This window comes from Arachis hypogaea, chromosome 9 (genome assembly GCF_003086295.3).
Source record: "Arachis hypogaea cultivar Tifrunner chromosome 9, arahy.Tifrunner.gnm2.J5K5, whole genome shotgun sequence".
NCBI lineage: Eukaryota > Viridiplantae > Streptophyta > Magnoliopsida > Fabales > Fabaceae > Arachis > Arachis hypogaea.
Window position 1 is genome coordinate 110,067,565 of NC_092044.1, and position 14,036 is coordinate 110,081,600.

General features: G+C 36.0%; 1 long non-coding RNA gene and 1 pseudogene across 1 annotated transcript; both read left to right on the forward strand.

Annotated features, from left to right (window-relative positions):
• The first annotated feature begins 367 nt into the window (after nt 1–367).
• On the forward strand, nt 368–3,049 carry LOC112711717 (uncharacterized). The gene is made up of 4 exons (XR_003157581.3): nt 368–536; nt 628–681; nt 759–916; nt 2,929–3,049. It is a non-coding gene; the product is annotated as an uncharacterized lncRNA (long non-coding RNA).
• Nucleotides 3,050–4,516: 1,467 nt separating this feature from the next.
• LOC112709496 (gibberellin 20 oxidase 2-like) lies at nt 4,517–11,102 on the forward strand (annotated as a pseudogene).
• The last annotated feature ends 2,934 nt before the right edge of the window (nt 11,103–14,036 follow it).

Sequence of the window (14,036 nt, forward strand, 5' to 3'; positions counted from 1 at the left end):
AATTAAATCAAACAATAAAAATTATATACCATGATATTAGATGTACAAATATTTTTGTAACCAAATCTAATTCAATTGGGATAAGCCCAAACAAAAAAATATATCTATACATCATTGTTTCTTGTAAACCTCGCTAAAATTGGTAAATAATTAGTCAATAAATCGAATTTTAAATAAGAATATTAGAAATGAAAAACAAATATCAAAATAGGATAAAGCTCGTCGAAATTAGAATTTTGATAACAATTTCAAAATTTTGGTCCAAGATCGGACCGGAAGAGCCGAACCAATTGAACTGGGATCCAAACCGGGCCTGTGGGTTCAACCGGACCCATAACATAAATGAAGCAGCAACTTCATCTTCTTCATTTCACAAAGCAACGAAACACAAACAGCAAGGGGGAGGAGATGAAACATAACCCTCACCTTTCCTTCTCACCACCATAACTCCTCCGTCCGGGCTCCGATCGCCGCACCGTTCGCGGCCACGCGCACAGCGCGTCGAGCTCTACCTTTCTATCCGAATAATTTCATTGGTAAGTCCCCTATTCAGTTCAGAATCTCTACCCCTCTTTCTTTGGTAAACTTAAAACTTATGGTGAATCTTGTCCAATTTCCATGTTCTAGGTTCAAGTTAGCTTCCGGAACTTGTGGGCTCAAGCTATTGAGCATATGGGTATGGTAAGAATACCCTAACCCTAGCTCAATCTTATTTTTGGTAATAGAAAACTGAATTGGAACATATATATGTGTATTAGGTGTAGTTTAAGAGGGTATTTATGCTTTGGACTTGCATTTGGATTACTTGGAGTTTTGTTGGTGACAAGGCTTGCTTTGGGGCTGTTTGTTTGAGTTTGGAGGAGACTGTGATTTTGTGTTGAGAGGCTGCCTTGGGTGAATTAAGTAATCGGCCAAGGTATGATTTAAATTTCGCACGTTTAATATTTATGGTGTTGCGAAAACTTAGGTTAGAAGAACCATATGATAGGTTGAATTTGTTAATGGCATTTAATGAGTAGCTTTGTGTTGTGTTGGTATAAATGTTGATGAACATTAAATGGGATGATGATGTTATTAATTCCATGTTGTTGGACTTGCTTATAATGGGTTGTGTTGATATTGTTATTGATGAGTTATGATTGGTAATTGTTAATGACAAGTTATTATGTTAAGTTGATGGGTTAATGTGTATGAAGGATTGATTTTGCTAATGGCATTTAAATTGGTATATTGGTGGGAGGTTGATAAATAAATGGTGTAAGTTGGTGTGTGTGAAATGTTGATATGAATAATGAACGGTTGTTGAAGTATGAGGTAAAAGTGAGTAATTATCAATTATTGAGGTTTGTTAAGTTGATTAAAGTTATTATTAGCAATGGTTGTTGATGAATTGAGTGGATATGGCATTACAATGTAGGTTTATATGGTAAGAAAGTTAAGTTGGTGAAAATGAGGTTTTATTGAAAGTGGTTAAAACCAAATTTTGATGAACTTTGGACATCCATAATTTACTCCTCAAATTCTTGATTGGTTTATGGTTTGTTGCAAGTAAAAGATGGTTTTAATTACTCTTGATTGATATCAATTTTGTGAAAAATGAAATTTCTTAAAGAAAGTTATGGATGTTGCAAGTTTGAGGTATAAAACTGTGTTGCAGGATGGTAAAATCTGGTTGCAGAATGCTTATGGGCATTCTGCCCTTTTTTTTCAAAACACGTCCACCCACGCGTGCGCGTGGCTTGCGCGTACGCGTGGTGTGGAATTTTGGCGACGCCTACGCGAGAAGCGTGCGTACGCGTGTGTGCATATTCACGCATACGCATGACTCACGCGTACGCATGACTTGATGTACACCCACGCGTGCGCATGGCTTGCGCGTATACGCGGATGCTGCCTGCTGCAAAAATTGGTTTTGGCTGTTTTTAAACCAATTTTCCACTTCTAAACCTTCGTCACGCGTACGCGTGGCTTGCGCGTACGCGCGGATGCTGCCTACTGCAAAAATTGGTTTTGGATGTTTTAAACCAATTTTCCACTTCTAAACCTTCATTTTCTTCCCTTTAAGGCTTTAAGTATGGTTCTAGGTCCAGTAGACAAAGGAAGCTAGAAAAACAAGATAACTTGAGGGTGAAGAAAGTTGTAAACGGTGACTTTTATGAAGGAAATGAGAACGTTAATGAGGTCTAAAGTTAAGGCTTGCCATTTGATGATATATTGATGATAATTGTTTTGGCTTATGAATAAAGATATTTGAGATACGAGTTTTCCTGGGTAAGAACGTGGCTTGTCACCACGTGTTCCAGGTTGAATCTCGATACTTTGTTGACCCTACGTCGTAAGGGTAACCGGACACGTATAAATTCCCGGGTATGGATAACCCCCATTAAGTGATTATATGATGAATGAATATGAACTCTATGCATAGACTCTTGGGAATGCGCGACAGGGGACAATCTAAGGTTTTCGGACTTGTCGGGTTGGCTAGATAAGCGACAGATGGGCCCCATTAGCCATAGGACAGGCATGCATCATATGCATTTGTTTGTTTTGATTGCTATGCATTTCATGAGTTTGCCTAACTGTATGTATACATCCTGCTACCTGTTATACTTGCTACTTGCACTATCTGTCTATTACTTGTGCGTGAATTTGTTTGGTTGCTTGTATTTGCTGAATTATGGATGACGGAGGGATGGAGTAAGGGTGAAATGGTTTGAAGTTAGGTTAGGTTTAAACTGAGTGAGTTAGGCAGGTTTAGAACACCTACCCCTATTTCTGGCTTCTGTTTAGAAATTAAGTTTTACAACGGTATGATGGAGTTTCTAGGATTGCCTCTGGCATTTCTAGGACCTTATTTATTATACGCGTGTCACCTTTACCATGCTGAGAACATCCGGTTCTCATTCCATACTGTGTTGTCTTTTTCAGATGCAGGTCGAGAGGCTCCTCGCTAGGTGTCTGGATCTTCAAGCGGAGTAGTCCCTGGGGTGTTTTGGTTTATCAGATTATGTATATATGTACTTAGTTACTTAGCTTGCTCTCCAAGAAACTTGTTATTTTGTTCCTCATAGAAGTTTCAGGAGAATTAGGACTTTATTTCATTATTTTGGGTATTTTGGGATATATATATATATATATATATATATATATATATATATATATATATATGCTACGGCCAGCCTTGGCTTCGCTAGTCAGGAGCTAGCTATGATGTTTCCCTTGTATTTCCTTTATTCTCTTATTTATCTTTATCTCTTCCTTCTAGGTTTCTTAACACGCAAGTAATTCGATTACTCGAGCGTTGCGCTTTTCTTTTTGCGAATTTGTTTTACCCGTTTTTCAAGACTCATAATTGAGTATCTTTTTCCTTATTACTATGTATATATTTTTACTTTTAGAAGTCGTAATACCATACTATCTCAGTTTTATGACTTAAGAATAAGATTAAGGGCTTGTTTGGATGAGCTTCTAAGAAAAGGTCTTTTTTCAAGTTATCTTTTTTTAAAAGATCTTATAGAGAAGTAAAAGTAATTTTATGTTTGGATATCTCATGTAAAAAGGTCTTTTTATCTATCAATTATGTTTGGGTATAACAATATAAAAGTACTTTTTTGTTTATTTATTGCATGAAAAACATCTTTTTTTTAAGAAAAAAAGATCTTTTAAAAAAAGATGTAAATTACAGCTTCTCAAAAAAGATCTTTTTTTTATTTTACTATTAGAAATTTGCCAAACACATTAAAAAATAAAAAAAGATCTTTTTTCATTGAAAAAAGATCTTTTTTGAACAAAATAATGGCACCCAAACATGCACTAAGTATAGTAGAATGTTACATTTCTGCTTCTCTTTGTTTCTTTAGCATAGAAAATTTTGTTAAAGAGTACAAAAATTTAATAGTATAACACAAAAATTTCATATAATATAAATTTATCAATATAACATAAAAAAATTTACATATAACACATTAATTTTTGTTGTGAATGTATTTTATTAGTTGAGTGAGTTAATAGTTTGGGTATGTGATTTTTCAAAAAAAATTTGATGTTGCGAGTATTTTATTAATTGAGTGTCTAAGTTCTAAATACGTGATTCTTCAATTTTTTTTGTATTGTATGTATTTTGTTAGTTGGGTGCTAATATTTTGAGCATATAATCCTTAAAAAATTTTTGTATTATGCATAAAAAATTTCTATGATCTAATTTTGAAGATAAAAAAATGACAAAAATGACAAAAATTTCAAAAAAGTGTGCATACAATAAACAAACTTAATTGGACTTGATTTAAAAAGTACTTGACTGTTTAATTTTATTGTAAAACATATTAATCTTAATAAAATTAACATTAAAATCATATTATTAAAAAAATATATTTATATAAAAATATTAAGATAATAATTGAGATACAATAGATGATTCAATATATTTAATTAAACTACTTGATATAATACCTAAGAATATCCTCAAAAAATAGGCAAAAATAACTTTATAAAAGAGGAGTACTAGGGAGCGGAGTACTCTATGAAATTTGTATGAAAATAGTGAAGGTGTGGGTGCTTATATAAGATTCCAATATTTGTTCTACAATTTCCCCAACAAACGGCCTTGGCTTTTCTTTCATCGCATCTCTCTAACTCTTTTTTCTTTTTCTTCTCCTTGAATGCAATGGCAATAGACTGCATGCACTCGATGCCTCAACCACCAAAAGAACCCCATTGGTGTTTGATGCCTCCGTCCTCAGCCACCAACTCAACCTACCGTCACAGTTCATTTGGCCTTACCACGAGAAAGCCTCATTCCATGTCCCTGAGCTTCAGGTCCCATTCATTGATCTTGGAGGCTTCCTTCCGGCGATCCCTCGCCGCAATTAAAGCCTCAAGCCTTGTTGGCGAAGCATGTTAGAAGCACGGCTTCTTCCTCGTCGTCAACCACGGCATAGACAGGAACTTGATCACTGATGCTCACGCTTTGATGGATTATTTCTTTGAGCTTCCCCTGTCCCAGAAACAGAGAGCTCAGAGGAAAACAGGGGAGCACTGTGGCTATGCTAGGAGCTTCACCAGTAAATTTTCTTCTAAGCTTCCATGGAAGGAGACACTCTCCTTTCAATACTCAGCAGATAAAAAACACTCACCCAACCTTGTCAAGGACTACCTTTGCAGTAAACAGGGCAAAGAGTTTGAGCAATTCGGGTAAGCAGAACTAAATAATAAATGTAGAAGTTCGAATATAATCTTGTACATATGAAAACTTATCAACCAACCACAAACTCTTAAATAAAATTTAAAATTCAGATCCACAATAGACTAGTCCTTAGAGCATTGTAAATTTGACTTGACATGACTTACATACATGCAGGAAGGTGTATGAGGAAGGTGTATGAGAAGTACCGTGAGACAATGAGCAATCTTTCTTTGGGGATAATGGAGCTTCTGGGGATGAGCCTTGGAGTTAGCAAATCATATTTTAGAGAGTTCTTTGAAGAGAACAATTTAATAATGCGGCTCAATTACTACCCTCCTTTGTCAAAAACCTGACCTCGCCCTCATTGTGATCCATCTGTTGTTGTTTCACTCAATCCTCACACACTCTCACTCACTGTCCTGCAATGAATTTGTAGAACTCACACTCGAACTGTTGTATGTTCAGAGAAAAAAAAAAGAGAGAGAGTTGAACACTAGAGAACTGAAGAAGCAAAACTAACTACTGACACTATTCAATAAACTGTTAAATACAATAATAGAAAGAAGAAAAAAAACTAACCACTCACTCCACTACCTTAAGAATAGGACTCCACTTCCTTAAAAATAGAAACTAGCTGAACAAAAAAAAGATTAACTTGCCTCTGAGGCCACTAATGACTTTGACCCTATTAACTGAATCATACACATAATCATAAAACAGAAATAAATAAATATCAGGTCCTAATACATTATCTAACATTTCTCCTCCTTGGATTAGAGACCTTGACACATTCCAACTTCATGAATCAATTGACTAAATCGACTAACAGCAAGAGGCTTGGTGAAGACATCAGCTATCTGATTATCTATCTTGCAATACTTCAGCTCCACCTCTTCCTCCTGTTGTGCTTCACGCAAATAATAGAATCTCAGCTTGAAATGTTTAGTCTTGCCATGAAAGACTGGATTCTGAGCAATTGCAATTGCAGCTTGATTGTCCATATACAACACAGTTGATCTTTTCTCTTGCAGCCCCAAATCACAGAGTAACTTCCTGAGCCATACTGCATGCTTTGCAGCTGCAGTTGCAGCCACAAATTCAGCTTCTGTAGACTGTGCTACAACTTCCTGCTTCTTTGAGCTCCAGGAAAAACAACTTGATCCAAGTGAAAAACAGAAACCCATTCTGCTTTTCATGTCTTCCACCGAACCACCCCAGTCACTATCTACAAAACCAACCAGCTTCATCTCAGGAACTGCTTTGAATTTCACACCATAACTTTGAGTCCCCTTTAGATATCTCAACACCCTTTTTGCTGCAGTAAGATGTTCCTTAGCTGCACAATGAAGGAACCTCGATAGAATACTCACTGCATACTGAATGTCAGGCCTAGTAGTTGTTAAATACATTAGACAGCCTACTAGACTTCTGTACTCATTCTCATGCTCAGAATCCTGCACATTACTCTTGCTTAACTTCTCTTTCTGATTAACAGGAGTAGTGACTGTCTTGCATTCTCCCATTTCAAATCTCTTTAGGACCTCTCTGATGTACTTTCTCTGACAGATGAATATCTCACCTTCTTTTTGCTGAATCTCCATGCCAAGAAAGTAAGACATTCTCCCCAAATCTGTCATCTCAAACTGCTTCATCAGTCCTACCTTCAGCTTCACTATCTCACTCTCCTTCTCTCCTGTAACAAGCAGATCATCGACATAGATAGACACCACCACAAGGCCTCTCTCACTCTGTTTGTAGTACAGAGTGACTTCACTTAGACTCTTCTGGAACCCAAGCTGATGCAGATAACAATCAATTTTGCTATACCAAGCCCTGGGAGCTTGTTTTAGCCCATACAAGGCTTTCCTCAGCTTATACACTTTGTCTTCATGGCCTTTAACAACAAATCCTTCTGGTTGGTCTACATAGATGTCCTCAGATAGGTCACCATTTAGGAAAGCTGATTTCACATCCAGCTGATAGATGGTCCACCTTTTCTGTGCAGCAACAGCTAGTAGCAATCTGATGGTATCCATGCGAGCAACCGGAGCAAAAGTTTCAGAGTAGTCCACCCCACTCACTTGAGCATATCCCTTCACAACCAACCTGGCTTTATACTTGTTCACAGTGCCATTTGGATTCAATTTTGTCTTAAAAACTCATTTGACACCTATAGTCTTCTTGTGATCAGGCTTAGACACAAGTTGCCATGTGTTGTTCTTGTTGATCATGCTCAGTTCTTCTTTCATAGCTGAGGCCCACTCCACACTTCCTTTTGCTTTCTCAACTGTTCCTGGTTCTAGGAGAGCCACATTACATCTGGCATAGACCTCTGCCAGTGGTCTTGTACCTCGCATAGGCAAACTATCAATCAATTCATCTTCAATAAGCTCACACTCATTCTGTAGATCTGCTTCCTCATTTAACTCATCCTCATTCTGCACATTAGCTTCAACTACAATATTGTTAGCCATTTTCTTTTCAAATACTGCCCTCTCCCAATTTTTATCTTCACAAAAAATCACATCTCTACTCATAGTAATCTTTTGTGCATCAGGACAATACACTCTATAGGCTTTAGACTGAGAACTATACCCTACAAAGATACCAGCCTCACCTCTATGATCAAGCTTGTCTCTACTGACTGAAGGAGTCAAGTAATAGCATAGACAACCAAATGTTCTTAGTCCACTAACCTTTGGTTTGTACCCGTGCCATGCCTCGAATGATGTCTGCTTGTTGAGAGCTTTGGTTAGTAACCTATTCAACAAGAAGACAGCAGTATTTACTGCTTCTGCCCAGAAGCTCTTGGGTAGTTGTTTGCCTTGTAGCATACATCTTCCCATCTCCACAATGCTTCTATTTTTCCTTTCACTCACCCCATTTTGTTGGGGAGTGTAAGGAACTGTAAACTGCTGCTTTATGCCAGAGTTCTCACAGATGGCTTTGAACCTTTTTGAGGTATACTCACCACCATTATCACTCCTCACTGTCTTTATTTTACAATTTGCTTCATTCTCCACCTCTTGTTTGAACCTCAGAAATACTTCATCAACTTCTGACTTTTGTTTGAGAAAGTAGACCTAGCAAAATCTTGTGCAGTCATCATTGAAGGTCACAAAGTACTTGCTTTTGTTCAGTGACTCCTCAGGCATAGGCCCACAAACATCTGAGTGAACCAGTTGAAGCTTCTCCTTGGCCCTCCATCTTGTTTTCTGGAATGGCTTCCTTACTAGCTTCCCTTGCAGACATACTTCACAATCAGACACTTCACTTCCCAACTGAGGCAAGTCTTCAACTAAACCATGCCTCTGCATAAACTGCAATCCCTTATAGTGAAAGTGACCCAACCTTCTATGCCACAACTCCTCCTGACCCTGCACACATGCCATAGCTTTGCTCTCTTTGCTTGCAGGATCGAATGCAAATGTTTTGTTCTGCATAGGGATCCTAAACAAGAGTTTGCCCTCCTCATCTGCAATAGCACATTCATTCTTATCAAACACAATCTTCATGCCCTTCTCAACTAACTATCCCACACTCAGAAGATTCTGATCTATCTTGGGAACATAGTAGACATCAGACATCAGCTTCACTCCTCCAGGGCCTTCAAGTAACACATTGCCTCTTCCTTCAACCTTTAGATGATCACCATTCCCAATTCTCACTCTAGTATTGACTGATCTGTCAATATTAGTGAAAATTGCCTCATTTCCTGACATGTGATTGGAACAGCCACTGTCCACCAGCCATCCATCACGTGAGACTTGAGACACAAAGCCTGAAGCAACAAATAATTGCTCCACTTCACCTGCAGCTGCTTGAGCCTCTCCTTGTTGAGAGCTCTTTTCTTTGCAGATTCTCTCTATGTGCCCCATCTTCCCACACTTCCTGCAAACTACATTTGGTCTTCTCCAACACCTAAAGAAAGGATGACCTTTCTTTCCACAGTGTTTGCAGGCTTCATCACTCCTTTTCCTCACTTGTGCATCACTTGAACTAAAACTGGTCTGTTGAGCACCAAACTGCTTGCCTTGCTTCTTCTTCTCACCACTTCCATGCTTCACCCTAGCCTGCATTGCACCTTCAACTGGCTCATCTCCTCTCCTCAGTACCCTCCTTTGTTCTTGTGCTTGAAGAGCACTAACTGCTTCAGCAAATGGCATCTCTGAGATTTCTCTTGTGTTCTCAAGAGATGCTATAGTAGCTTCAAATCTTTCAGGTATAGAACACAGGAGCTTCTCGACAAGTCTTTCCTCTCCAAGATCAGTACCCAACAGTGCCAATTTATTGGTTAAGTCTAGGAGTTTATCAGCAAATTCTTGAACTGATTCATTTTCCTTCATCTGCACTCTTTCTAGCTCCCTTTTAAGGTTCATTGCTTTCATTCCTTTAATCTTCTTATTGCCCTCATATTCTTTCTTCAAGAAATCCCAAATATCTTTTGCAGATTCTAGACTCATGATCCTATTAAAAATAATAGGAGTAACAGCAGCATAGAGACTAGATCTTGCTTTGGCTTTTCTAGTCACACGTTCTTTGTAGAGCTTTTGTTGATTTGCAGTTGGATTGGCAACCAATGGAGGCACCACGTAGTCATCCTCCACTGCCTCCCACATATCAGCTCCTTCAAGGAATGCTTTCATCCTCACTTGCCAGACATGATAATTGCTCCCATCAAGGATTGGAGGAGCAATGCCTGCTAGCCCAATAGTTGTTGATGAAGCTTCCATCACCACAGCCCTTAAGATACTTAAGGCTCTTGATACCAATTTGTTGTTGTTTCACTCAATCCTCACACACTCTCACTCACTGTCCTGCAATGAATTTGCAGAACTCATACTCGAACTGTTGTATGTTCAGAGAAAAAAAAAAGAGAGAGAGTTGAACACTAGAGAACTGAAGAAGCAAAACTAACTACTGACACTATTCAATAAACTGTTAAATACAATAACAGAAAGAAGAAAAAAAACTAACCACTCACTCCACTACCTTAAGAATAGGACTCCACTTCCTTAAAAATAGAAACTAGCTGAACAAAAAAAAGATTAACTTGCCTCTGAGGCCACTAATGACTTTGACCCTATTAACTGAATCATACACATAAGCATAAAACAGAAATAAATAAATATTAGGTCCTAATACATTATCTAACACCAACATCCTTAACAATTCTCCACCAGGACCAAGTTGGTGGCCTCCAAGTTTACCTTGACGATCAGTGGCACTCAGTTATCCCAAATTTCAATGCTTTTGTCGTCAACATTGGTGATACGTTCATGGTATGTAACACTATACATACTTAACCACATAATTAATGGTTTAACCTCCTAATATATATAATTGTTTTGGGTTTGTATGTTGATTATTAGGCTCTTTCAAATGGGAGATACAAGAGTTGTTTGCACAGGCCAGTGGTGAATAGCAAGACAAGAAAATCACTTGCTTTCTTCTTGTGTCCAAGAAGTGACAAGGTTGTGATGCCACCATGTGAGTTAGTGGACAATTTGAGCTCAAGGCTCTACCCTGATTTTACATGATCCATGCTCCTTGAGTTTATTCAGAAGCACTACAGAGCTGACATCAAAACCCTTGATGAATTCACTAACTGGCTTCAATGGAAGGACGATAAGATTAGTTGACGAGGGAAAGGCATTAAACAAGAACAAGCAGCACTGAATTGGAGTTTCTTCATGTTTTGAGTATGCTAAAAAAAATGTTTAAAAAAAATCAATAAGCAGATCTCATCAGGTAATTTTGTAATTTTAATTTCATTATATAGAAGGGTATCTCCTAATGTAAATATGTTGATTATATGTTAAATTGAAGCAAGTTTGTACCAATGTATATTGAAACCTTTAAAAGGTTAATTATGCAAGCGTTTGATTAAACAAAAACTTTAAACTTCCATAGAAATATTGTAACAACATTTCCTTATAATCAATCATTGCCAATACCAGGCTATATTAGGTCTAGGGGAAACAAAGGTTAACACCTAATAATCCTAATTAATGGTGGCTAAAAACTTAAAATATTAAAATGATGCTTTAATTTACCAGTACATGTGATGTCACAATTCTCAAGCATCAAATCAATGATCTTTCAATATCTTGGAAGTCCTTGGACATATGTAGGAGTAAGGTTAAAACTGACAAATAAATCTAATAAAAATAAGTGGCCCACTATTTGAATGATTCAGTGGAATTGAAAGCTAAAATCCAATGACGATTATGTTGTTATCAATTTTGGAGGCTTAGTAATTTAGAATGCGAACTAACTCTCGCTAATCTTTGTCCTGTTCCCTGTCCTTAGATGCTGAAACATTCTTCTTATGGTTTTCTTTTCTTTAATTTATTCCCACTCATTTTAAATTTTATGTCTTATTATGAATGTAATAAAATTTTATACAAATATATAGCTACTTAAAAAAAGGTAAGTTAATCTCTATGTATTTAAATTTAAAAATAAGGTACCACTTGTGACCGATGAGTTTGCAGTTTGTATTCAAACGGCACATTTGCAATGAACATATTATTATAATTTATTTTTTGTTAAAAGCCTGTATTATGATCCAATAACTATACGACGTTTGTTTAGTTGTTACAAATCAGATTGATTACATAATACAATAAGGAAAGAAATGAAAAAAGACATGCTTGCTTCAAACTCGGAAGGCTCAGCCGCCAGGCCACAACTGAAGACAATGACAGTCCATTCTCGTACTCTCTTTCCTCAAACCCTGCACCACGTGCAAATTAAAACCATTTCATTTTCTTATACTACTTAATACTTATTTCTTCTATCTCACTATGCCTTCAATAAACGTAACAATTTCTTATGATGGACTATTTATCTCCGTGCCCACGGAATTAATATTTGTCATTGGCCACAAATATTTTAGTCCCAACAGATAGAATAAAACTAAAAACTAGTTCAAGAAAACTATCAATTGATATGACTTTTTGTGTGTAAAATCATTCTAAAAGGACCAAACATTGCGGTGTGCAACACAGCTACCATATCTTCTAAAACAACATTTTTTTACTAGATTTTGGTCATATTATATAGATGCCTCTGATCCTATACTCATCACCTATATGTAATTAATATTCTTTGTATTTGATCCCTAGTACTAGCTATTTGTCTATAAGTTCATTTACTTTTATATATATTCGGCACCCAACTACAAACAAATAATGGTATCCTTAACATACTCCAAAAGAATAAGAAGCAACTAGCTTAATTAGCTGGTAATTAATTATGATTAAGCATGTTTGCATGCCCACAGAAAATATATTAGCTTCCATTGATATTCGGATTCGACTGTTGGGAATAAGGAGTATGACCACAATCCAATCAATCATGTTTCAAATAATTTGTTATTGTTATTATATTAAAATGTTAATATAATAACGTCCTAGATTAAATTTAAAGATTTATTATTATGATAGTGATCATAATATTGAGAAATAAATCTTTTATAATTTAATCTAAATTGTTCTTGGTCATAGGATTATTAAAAAAGGACATTAATAATCCGGAAAGACCAATATATATATATATATATATATATATATATATATATATATATATATATATATATAATGGTCTTCATTGGAAGAAGATTAATAGATCTCATTTATTAAATTATATATATAGATGGTGCATATAGAGATATGACCATTGAACTGACTCACTTTGAGAATTCCTAATGGTTATAATTACCGTATAATTGTCAATAGGATATTTTCAAGATGAACATAGTAATAGAGTTTCCTTTGACTTGCGACTGTCATAGTAATTAACAATGTATTTATTATACTTTGATTCCGGACACCTAATACCCCAGGGTGCTAGTTGAATGGATATTGGGTATGATTTAAATACTTGTAGAATTAATGATTAGTCAATAAGGAATCCGTCAACTCTCGGTAAAGAGTTTGAGCTCTATGATTATAATGACTGAGATGAATAAAACCTTGGTCAAGAAGATTGAATGAATGACGAAATGAGTTTCTTAGGCCATTCACAGTTCATTATAATAAAGGTAACAAGTTAGAGTTTGACAATTAAACCATACTCTAAGGGTTAACCAGGAGCTGGAAAGATGGAAGGAATTATACTTTGTTCTTCTAAGGTTCTTAGTAAAAATATATTACTTCATACTATCGGGTCGTTGAGGAGTGTTGCTAGACGCCAACCTTGATTAGTAAATTTAGTACGACTAATTTACTACCCGCTTAGTATTGAACCTATGGGGTCACACACTAACGAGTGTTCTAATATTTGCTATAGAATTATTTAATTATTATTTTGATTTGATTAAATAAATAATTATATTAATTCAAATAGAATATTATTATATTTTTTGCTAGCACCAAAAATATAATAATAGTATGATAATTGAGAATATTAAATGAGATTTGAGAATAATTAGTTATTCTATTTTTAAATTTGAATTATAAAGTTGGATGAGATCCTAACTGATTCTGTTTCAAATTGAATTATGATATGATTCATAAATTTGAAATATTCAAATTAAAATAGTAAGATATGATTTAAAATTGAATTGAGATTCAAATTTAAAATCAACAACAAATCTCATACTATATATAGGTACGCCAAGAGTAGAGGTAAACATGAGAAAGACAGAGAGAATAACAAGGGTTGTTATTCCTTTACCTCTATGCACATAAATGTATGTGAGACTAATTCTTAGAGAAGAATTTTATGGTGTGCAAAGAGTTGCAAGAGGTTTCTCAATTTAGATCAGATGTCCATTGGTCAAGGGGTTGACAGTAAATGTTAGTCTCGGTGTGGATACGCATAGCGCCTTCGTACCATCGAAGGAAAA